Source organism: Gracilinanus agilis, chromosome 2 (assembly GCF_016433145.1).
Source record: "Gracilinanus agilis isolate LMUSP501 chromosome 2, AgileGrace, whole genome shotgun sequence".
In the NCBI taxonomy this organism is placed as follows: Eukaryota; Metazoa; Chordata; class Mammalia; order Didelphimorphia; family Didelphidae; genus Gracilinanus; species Gracilinanus agilis.
The window spans coordinates 361,477,319-361,488,727 of record NC_058131.1 but is presented as its reverse complement, the minus strand read 5'-3'; positions in this window follow the sequence as shown (position 1 = coordinate 361,488,727).

The following is an 11,409-nucleotide window of genomic DNA, read 5'->3' as shown; positions in this document are numbered from 1 at the left end:
AGATAGATAGATAGATAGATAACGTATATATGCCATGGATTGATCTATTTATCTAGCTATCTCTCTCAAAGTCACCATTGAACTAGCCATCCATATATTGAGACATCAAGTGATTACTTCTATCTTACATATGAATATCATAGCATCTAGAGGAGGAAAGGATTTCAGTAGCTATCTAGTTCAAATTATTCCTGAACAAGAATCCACTCTACATTTCTGAGAAGTGTCTATCCAGATTCTTCTTGAATTTTCCAGTACAAAATAATTCTTGATCGCCTAAGGCAGTCTATTCATTCCACGAAGGGGATAACTTTAATAACTAGGATTCCCCTACCCCCACCCCTTATGTTCAGCTGAAATTGTCTTTTCTGAAATATTTACTCTTTGATCTTAGCTCTGTCCTCTAGGGTCAAGCAGAACAAATTTAATCCCTTGCTTCCTCAGATCAGTGTAGAGACAAGGTAACTGGATTTAGAGTCGGAAGACCTTTGTTGAAAGTGCAGCTCTTCTTCTTTCTAGTTATGTAACCCTGAGCAAATCATTTCTCCTCTCTTTGCCTCATTTTCCTTATATATAAAATAAAAGGGGTGAACTAGTTATTTACTAGTTGTTTATTCTTGGCTTCTTTTCCCCCCTTCTCCTTTCCACCCCTCTTCTCTTCTCCCTTCCTTTCCACTTGCCTCCTCTCCTCTGCTCTCCTTTCTTCTCTCTCCTCCCTCCCCTTCTCATCTTCTTTTCTCTCTGTTTTTTGAAGCAGAGTCTCCTTATCTCTTCCAGACTGGAAGTTCAGAGGCTCCTCAATAGCCCAATCCCAATATTGGATAGCACAAAAGCATAACCTGCTCTATTTTTCCAACTTGTGCTGGTTCATTCCTCCTTAGGAAGCTATTAGCCCTCTGCTCCAAAAAGTTTAGCACATTGATGCTGAACTTAGTGTGGACAAATGGCTTTAGCCCGATTCTGGTTCTTTTCTGAAGTTGAGGGATCAACCAGCCTCAGTTTCCTTCAGTAGAAAAGATTACATGTATGATAATCAATCATACCTGGCTACCCAGATTGGGCTGTTCCAGCTATAAAACTTACCGGATACTTGAAAATAGCAATCAGATCTCTGTTAAGTTTACTCCATGTCAGTTTTAGTTATTTCAACTGATTCTTTTACAATCAATCCTTATAGTATCATTTGAAGTCTATGCCATTAAAATCACTTTCTGACGGCTGTTTTGATTGGTGCAATTTACATGATTGATTAAGGTACTCCTAAGGATGGAAAAATAGTCATTTTGTTCATGTTGCCCCTATTCATGGTGCTTTGTAGACAGTCAAATCAAACTGACTGCACATTTTCTAAGGTTACAGAAATATCCTTTGTCCCTTCATCAGAATGTCCTTGTAACATCAGGAGAGAAGCTTTAGAATAGAAGCCAACCCCTTTCCAAAGCCATCAGGGCTTTGATAGTAAGACACAAAGAGGACATGTATATCGACAGACTATAATTCATGATGAAGCTTCGACTTTCCCCTCTGACACCCCCCCAGACTCAATAAAAAGCTGATAAATCAAGTTCATATCTTTTGACTTATTTTTGTCAGTGTTTTCATTCACTAATTCACTTCATTCAGAAATGTTCATTCATTCACTTAACAATTATTAGGCATTAATTGAGCCTAACTTTCTGTTAGGCTGGAAAAAAATACGAAGTTTAGTCAAGACGTGGTTTCTGTCTCCATGAGGGCCAGTAGAAGGATAAGACAAAATAGTCAGAAAACTTTAATATGCAGAACTTCCTGATAAATGCATTAAAAAGAGGTAAAATAAACAAAATGCAGTGTTTTTATTTGTTTGTTTTCCAACCTTAGTGCTATCAAGGTTTGGGCTCTTTAGCTCAAACTCTTCCTTTTGACACTCACCTCCACCATCTTTTGCAATGCTTTATTCACAAGACTACCAAGTAACCTTAAATACTTCCCAGATTTCCTCTTCAGGTATCATATCCTTCAATCAAACTATTCTTGAATATTGTTTCTACTGCCTGCCAAAATTCCTTTATCCATGCTGTCCTGCCCCGCTTTAATGCCTCTGTTCTCTCTGCCTATTAAAGCTGAACTCATACTTTAAAGCACAGGTCTGATGTTGTCTTTTTTTCATGTTTTTTTCTTGTATTTTTTCTTGTATTTCTCACAAGGTACTTATTCTGCATACAATAGTTATTTGTGTATCTGCTCAACTAGACAAACTATGGCTAGGACTTTTGTGTTCTTAATTACTGTTTCCCCCACTGGACCTAAACCATTTAAGCATTAATAACAGTTTGTTGAAAAAGATAAATGAATGAAGTAATAGAGATATATATTTCCTTGTTTTTTTCTTAATCTGCTCATCTTCCTACAAGAGTTCCCTGCAAATAGAAAGCACTAATAAATAAATACTTGATCATTGAGTACGACTTCTAGAATACTAGCCCTAGAGAAAAAAGTAGGTAGAAATCACAGATTGGGATCATAGAGTTCGAATTTTTGACTCCTAATACTGTGAGAAGTGATTTGAGGCAACTGAATTTTATTTCAGTTTAATTCAATTCAATTCAATTCAATGAGCATTTATTGGACTTGCCCTGTGTATGGTAAGACGCTATACATAAAAGATACAGGAATGGGGCAGGTGAGCAGCTCAGTGAATAGAGCACTAAGTCTGGAAACTTAGTCCTGGATTCAAATCTAATCTCAGACTCTTCTTAGCGGTATGGCCCTATGCGAGTCACCTATCCCAATTTGCCTAGCCCTTACTACTCTTCTGCCTTGGAACTGATATTTAATATCGATTCTAAGACAGAAGGGAAGGGTTTAAAAAAAAAGAAATAGGGATAAAAAACCCCAAATAGCACAATTCTCTCTTTTAAAAATCTAGTGGGGTAAAGAAGGCATGACAGATACAAAGGTAAATATAAAATTAAACATAATAATGCAAAGAGGACATGACAGAAGCAAAGGAAAGATCTACACAAAATAGGAAAATTTGAGAAGATAGAGCACATGTTCATCTGAGATAACAGGGGAAGCTCAGTGGATGAGGTGCCACTTGGCTATGAGTACAATAGATCAGACAAGGAAGACTTTGGAAGTTAAGGAGAACAATGAAGAGGCTATTATAATAGAGCAGATGAGAGGTGATGAGGGCCTGATTGTCTTTTTTTTCCCTTAAAATAACATGATAATTGAGACCAGAACAGGTTCTGGGTCTAAATTCTCTAGGTAGCCACCAAGTTCCCCCTTGGCTTTGTCATGTATAAATGTGTGGGCCCCAGCACAAAAAATCCATTTGTGGGGAAAGAATACAGACCTTTAGGGGGATAGGGTTGCTTTGTAGACATTCTCCAAGAGACTGCACATCTTGGACATATTAAAAAAAAAAAGGAGCAGGGAAACAAATGACACCTTGACATGGCCATCTTTTCAGAGTGGAAAAAAAAAAAAAGAAAAAAACAAGTGCCAGGGGACAGTCTTCCCCATTAAATAAAAAGAAAAGGGACCAAATGAATATCAGTGGTCAACCTCCAACCAATCCTCCCTTCAAAGCCACCCGAGTGCATTTTTCACTGAAATATTTGACAGATAACTGAGACCCTAATGTTTTTCCCTGTTAATAAGCCCGATATGAAACAGAACTCCTTTAGAATATGTACGGTAAAGTGGAAATGCGTGCTTTGGTGACTGTTATAAAGCAGGCCAAAGAGATGTCAAGTCCAATTAGTGTCAATGAGGAACATCTGTATTTGGGCACCCAAGTTACTTAATGCAAACATTTCATAATTATATACTCTAGCACACACGGCGCATTATGAGATGTGGTGTCCCAGTGTGAATCGTATTCACATTTTTCAGATCAGTCAGCAGACTTGGTCTGGCTTTGGCTCGGCTTGCTGCCTCCCTATAAGAGCATTTCTTTATAATATTGAATTAAGCACAATCCAGATTTTTTCTCTTATCTGTGAAATCTTGTGGTTGAGGTTTGACTGTTTTTATAAAATGAAATATATAAAATATATAAAATGCACATAAAGCTGAGGTTTGGGAAGGGGGGAGGTATTTTGAGGGAGAAAGATGCCTGTTTTATTCTTCTCGTTTCTTGCTTTAAGCTGAGAAGGAAAAGTTCACTGAGAAGAAGCAATATGCAGAGCTTTACTTCTAACTGGGTCTTCACCTAATTAAAAAGTCTGGTAATAAAGAGGCTGTGATCAAAGTCCTTTCTAGACCTTTTTTCCAAACAAGTTGCTTAAAATGGGGGCAGAATTTGAATAAAATTTGGTCTGAGGCTAAAGATATTTTGAAACTCTTATGATATAGAGTGGCTTACACTGATTCAATTAATTTAAACAAATATTTACTAAATGCCTATTTAGGGTGCAAGCGATTATACTAGATTCTGGAAATTAGCATTGGGTATTAGATTATACTAGATGCTGGGAACACAAACATACAAAAGGTACAAAAAAATAGTCACTGCCTTCAAAGAGTGTTCTTCTAAAGGGCATATGGCATGAAAACAAGTGAGCATAATGCTAGATAGTATAGGACTAAGTGAGAAACAAAATATAAGTCTAGATAAAGTATGCTGAGAAAATTTGAGGTAATAGGGGCCATTTTCAGGGACTGGGAGAGAGCAGAAAATTATTTCACGGAACAAGTGGTCCCAGAGTTGACTTTGAGAAGAGAGGATTTCATAAGATCAAAGATTTAAAACTGAAAAGATCCTTAGAGGTCATCAAGTTTGGATCCATTATTTTACAGATGCGGAAACTGAGACCCAGAGAATGTTAGTGACTTGCTCAAGATAACATAGCTGGTTAGTGCACGAGGGGAGATTCCAAATCAGATCTTCCTGATTCCAAGTCCAAGACTATGTAGTATAACAGTCTACCTCTCAATGGTAGCAATATGGTGAGAGTATATTTTAGGTATGTAGCCTGTCCTGCATGAATTTGAGACAATTGGGCAAGGACAGAAAAGACTGGAGAATAGCTAGCAGTATACTTTAGGTGGAATATATTGTACATGCCAGGGGATCATGTGAAAAAAGGAAACAACAATGGAAGCAAAGGATTTGGAGTTGGAAAGGACCTTAGTCGTTTTACAGGTGAGGAAGATGAGATCCATTGAGGGAAAGAGTCTAGCCACAGGTCACACACAAAAAATAGCAGACCTGGAATTCAAAACCAAATCTTATCCTCAAATCCAGGATTCTTCTAATCATAACCTGTGGTCTTCCAGGTTGGGGTCAGATTGTAGACAGCCTTAAAGGTCAGGATATGGAGCTTAACATTTTTTCTTCTCTGTAATAGAAAGTTATTGATGTTCTTTGAGCAGGAGAATTACCTGATCAGACCTGTGAGTTAGGAAGATTATTTCTGCATCTCCTTGAAGTTAAAGTGTGGAAAGGAGCCCCAGTTATAAAGTAGAGATCTTATTAGAGAAAAAAAAATGTTCATTGAAGAGACAGGCAATTAGGCAATTACTTCAATCTTACAAATCCTTCATAAACTATTTAAGGTAGCTAGAGAATATTAATGATGTAACACAGGTTATATAGAATAGGTAATATGGTAGAGTGGAAAAAAGAACTAAATTTCAAAACAGAGATCCTAGTTTCAAATCTTGTTGCTGTTCCTTCATAGCTGTGAAGATTTTATTAAGTTGATTAACTTTCCTCTGTTTCAGTTTCTTCCTCTACAAAATGGGAAGGGGGGATGTTTAGACTAGATTATGACCATAGTCTCTTCTAGCTCCAAGTTATAGGATGTGAGACTTACCTTGAAGCTTTCTACTCAGAAAATAAAACAGAATCAGGGACAGCTAGGTGGCCCAGGGGATTGAGAGCCAAACCCAGAGATGGGAGGTACTTGGTTCAAATCTGGTCTCAGACACTTCCTAGCTGTGTGACCCTGGGCAAGTCACTTAACCCCCGTTGCCTAATCCGTACACTCCTCTGCCATGGAATCAATACACAGTATTGATTCTAAGACAGAAGGTAAGAGTAAGAAAAGAAACAAGTATGTAAAGTCAAGAGTCTTTAGCAGTTAGGCCAGTGATGGGCAATCTTTTGAGCTTGGTGTGTCAAAATTTGCCCAAAAACTGAGCATAACTCTGGTGGTGTGTCACTTTGAGAAAAAAAACAACACATTTTTGCCATGTTTATAGTTTAAATAATAAAAATGTATAATTGTAATATATAACTGCATTTAATAAACCAAAATAGGTAAATTAATATAGGTAGAATTGTCATCTAGAGTTCACAGAGTGTCTACACAACATTACAGCAAATGTTTCAGCTTCAGCCCCATATTTCTCTTTATGCATGTATTATAAAAAATGGCTGCAATTGTCAGTGCTGACATGCATGTCATAGGTTTGCCATCACTGAGCTAAGTAGATGGAATGCCAGGCCTGAGTCAGGAAGACTCATCTTCTTGAGTTCAAATCTGGCCTCAGATTGTTACTGGCTATGTGACCCTTGTAAGTCATTTAGCCCTCTTTGCCTCAGTTTCCTCATCTGTAAAATGAAACAGAGAAAGAAATAGCAAGCCATTCCACTATATTTTCCAAGAAAACCCCAAATTGGGTCATGAAGAATTGGACACAACTCTAATGACTGAATAACAACAAAAGTTAAGAGATGGTGTCGACGTAAGAACTGATTTTACCTTCTTTCTACAAAAAAAAAAAATGTTACCATCATAATCACGTGAGTTTTCTCATCTTTATCCTTCTTTCTGGTTGTGTGGTGTGTCAAGAGCTCATCTTTTCACATCTTTTCTGGTTATGTGCACATAAATACCATAAAGAGGAATACGTTTCTGGGACCAAACCCCAAAATGCAAGGTAGAAACATTTCCTTGGTGTGGACCAATGTAAGCTCAAGCTGGGTAAAACTGGCTATAGGAAAACTGAGATGTATACAAAATCTGTTTAGCTCAGCACAGGGATAAGACATCTCACCATAGTGTGATGAAGATATAAGCTGTTGCTATGGACAATCTGGAGGCTAACACTTTATGTCGGCCCCTAGAATTGGGGTTCAATTCTAGATCAAAGAGATTCCTTTCTACCACTTGACTTTGATTCAGTTGAAAAGAGTCAGAAGTACAGAGTTCAAGTCTTGGGTCTGGCACTGGGTCTGTCTGAGCACAGGCCCATTATTTCACCATCCTAAGCCAAAGTTTCTTCAAATCTAAGATGGAGATTCCCTCTCAATCAACCTTATAGAATTTCTGCAAGGATAAAAAATAACATAATTCATGTGAGATATGTTATGTAGAGATGGAAAGCATGGAATCCCTGAAAAATACAGGGACAGCCTCACCCAGAATTCCAGGGGACCCCTCTGGAGAACTTTGGGTGAGGGGGCAGTTGAGAAGAGTTGAGGCAGTTGTTTGATGGAGGTTGAAGTGAGCAGACACTCTGCTTACTACTCCAGACTTGGGGATCTCTTGAGTGGCCATTGTGGCATAAGCCAGTGTAGTTTCTACTCATAGGGTTAGCCTGTTTGTTAGACTTAATCTTCATCAATATCAATATAATAATTATCTAGTGATTAGTGATTAGATATATAAATTGTCTAACAAGTTCAGTTAGGTGCCTTCATCCCCTCCTGGGGGGGGTGGGGAAGCTTCAACCTAATAGTTCAGGGTCACCTTTCCTGATCCAAAACCTTCATTAACCTCTTTAATTTTCCTGAATACTTCTTAATATAAGCTATACCTTCAAATCTGTGCCTGGAAATTATTTGGGGGAATACTCACAACTCAGTCTGGACATCTAGTTTGAATCCTGTCTGCTGCCAGTTTTAAGAAGATCATTTATCTCTGTCCTCATCAGTTGGATAGCTAGCTTCCACTTATTCCTCTATCAGACCTGTGAGGAATATAAATTAAAGAAAGGGAACATCATTGGGGTTTCAGCCATAACAGAAACTTACCAGAAGAATCTTATCCAGTCTCCATCCTCCAACTGAAATACAACAACTGTTTAGGGGGGGAGGGGTTTGAGATCCAGGAGTGTTTAACCCCTCCTTTCTCACTGAAGCTTGACAATCAGTGTTTGTGACTTGAAGGTCTATTGGCCCAGACACATTTATCTGCTTCTCCAAATTATCTGTTATTATCATCATAACAGATATAAAATGTAAAAGGCTGGAATCAAGAAGACTTGAGTTCAAATCTAGCCTCAGATACTTCCTACCTGTGTGACTCTGGGTAAGTCACCTAACCTTTGTTTCCCTCAGTTTCTTCATCTGTAAAATGGGAATAATAATAGCACTTACTCCCAAGAGTTGTAGCAAGAATCAAATAAGAAAATATTTGTAAAGTCCTTAATATAATACCTGGCACATAATAGATGCTTAACAAAAGCTTATGGGTCTGGATGGTTCAAATATGGCCTCAGACACTTACTAGCTGTGGAACCCTGGACAAGTCATTTAAATGCTATTTGCTTCACTTTCCTCATCCATCAAATGAGGATAATAATAAGCACCTCTCTCCCTGGGTTGTTGTGAGGATCAAATAATTATAAAGTGAGTTATTATAAATTATAAGTAATTATAAAATGCACAATAGTTGGCATGTAGAAGGCATTTTGCTCCACCTTGTAAGAGCCCACCAGAAACCATTCTTCAGGTTCACTCTTTGGGACTTAATTTACTCCTCTATACTCATCCAGACCACATCCCTCTATCTTGTCTTCAATGATATCTGAGGATTTCAGACTCTGAAAAATATTTAAGGCACAGACTACAATAAGTTAGCCTTCATTTGGGCCAGCAGGTCATTGGTTAAATAAGCAAATCTCTGTTTATGAACAAAAGAATTATTGGAGGCACAACAATTTAGCCAATGAGATGCAGCAGAAATAAATTATTTTAGCCATTTTAATTTATTTTTTAATAATTCTGGTAACAGATTTGGAGAGGAAGAATGTTGAAATTTGTCCTTCACAGACTAGTTTGTGAATTTAAATTCATGAGGATGACCCTGACTTTCTTTACCAAACATTCAAAAGATTTGAAAGGTAGGAGAAAAAGAGGTACAGAAAAGAATAATGATTTAGGGCAGAGGAAGAGTCAGTTTTATTTCATAGAGCTACTTGAGAAATGGTATCCTATTTTACAAGGTTTCAGCAAGATCTTTCCACATCTAGGGACAATATTAGTAGCAACATAGTGTAATGGAAAGGACATTAGAGTAGGAAGAAAGATTGAGAAGACTCAGACTCACATAATTGGTCTGTTATAGCCAGAAAGACTTTTTTAATCCTATCCTTAAATGAGTATGACTCTCTCCTACAGGTTACAGACAAGTTATCTTTCAGACTTGTCTCACAGACTTCCAGTGAGGACGAGCTCACTTCACCAAGTAGTCTATTTCACCAATCCCACCAACACAATCCATTTTACTTTGGGAAAATTCGATTTTTAGCAAGTCTCTCCTTAACTCAAACCTAATTTACCTCTCTACATTTTTATATTGCTTCTAGTTCTATACAAACAGAACAAGATGAGTCCATTTTTCAAGGGACATTCTTTCAGATACCTAAATGTAGCTACCATGTCAACCATAAATCTTTTCTCCTAAGTGTTAAACATCCCCAGTTCCTATATCTTCTGTTTTTAATACCACCACTATCTTTTTATGATTATGTGACCCTGGGTAAGCCAATTGCTTTCTCTAGGATTCAATTTCTTCCTCTGTAAAATCACAGAATGGTGATGTTGAACCAAATAATCCCATGATCTTTTCTTGGCTTTGGCGTTTGTCCCATTGCTGTGATCTCTGGAATTTCAGACTTTGTCCCTTGCTTTGATACACTGTCTGGTGGACCATCCGCCTTGTCATCAATTCTGATTTTGAACTCTAAGGACCATCTAGTCACCTACCCTGCCATCCATCTTGAAGCTATATTTTTCTATAAAGGTTGCTTTCTCCTACTGTAATTTAAAGCTTTTTAGGTCAGAAACTTTCACTCTTGCATTTTTATACCCAGAACAATGTTTGCCACGTAGGAAATGCTTAATAGTTGTGTTTTCATTCCAACTTTGACTTCTGTGATCTTGCAAACAGCCCAAGGAGTGAATTATCTCATGAATCAGTTTCACATGTACAAGATGGCAGAGATATGACTAGACAGGATTTAGAGGGGAAAAATTGGCATGGATTTAAAGTGCAAAGTTAGTCACCAGTATAACATGGCAGTCAAAAAAGGTAATATGACCAGAGGCAACATTTACACATATGCATGTATATATCATGTAAGCATATATACATGCACATATAAATATGCATGAATGTGCACACATACATATATATTTGTGTATTTCAGGATTAGGAAGTTGATAGTCTCATGTTACTCTGCTATGACCATATCTTGTAGTTTGATCACAATATACTCACACAGACACACACTTCTGTATTGAATTCAGTTGTAGGTATGATTTTTGAAGAAGGACACTTATAAGCTAATGAAAATCCAGAGAAGGACAACCAGAAGGTTTCAGGGGAGTGTGTTATTTAGAATTTCTGGGGTTTTATTTAGAAGTATTAAGCCTCAAGATATGTAGTATTTGACAAACTTCCTGTGGACATGTGGGGGACTTTGAGACTACATTTTCCGTGATGCACCGGGTTTCCTGTTTTGGACGTGATGAGGTCTTCAACGTAAAGCCCGGTTTTAAGTATTAGCCAACCAGGCTTGATGCTCTCTCTCTTCCTACTAAGCAGCCAAAGGAAATAGGAGGTATGGACTAAGGGGCAGTTTGAAGAGATCTTAGCCAGGCACATGGTCCAATTTTATTCTTTCAACATGGGCCTAAATAAAAAATTAGTTTTCCTCATAATATCAGCCTTTATCATTTTTAATCGTTACAGGAGTTGGGCTCATGCTATATGAGAATTTGTTGAGGTAACTAGAAATATTTAGACTGAGGAAGAGAAGACTTGGGAGAGAGAGGGAAAATAGAGTTGCCTTCAAGTATTTTAAGATATGTAGAAGGAGGATTAGCCTGAGGGCAGAATTAAGAGAAAGAGCAACTACATCTTGCTGAGACATAGATATAAACTTGGATGTTAGGAAAATCTGTGATAATTAAATTAAGTCTACACTGCCCATCTTTAGATTTAATCACCAAAGGTGACAACACCTCTAATTCTGGGAGGTCTGTGAGTAATCCACATGTGCTAGAGTGGATGACAAATCAGAATCAACCAACTGCCCCTTAGGAAGTACTAGGAGAAGTGTCTATTGTGATTGGACATGCAAATTAGGAAAGAGGCACAGGAAGTGACACATAAGTGACCTCTTTTTTTTTAACATTTATTAATATACATTTTTAACATGGTTACCTGATTCATACTCCTCTTA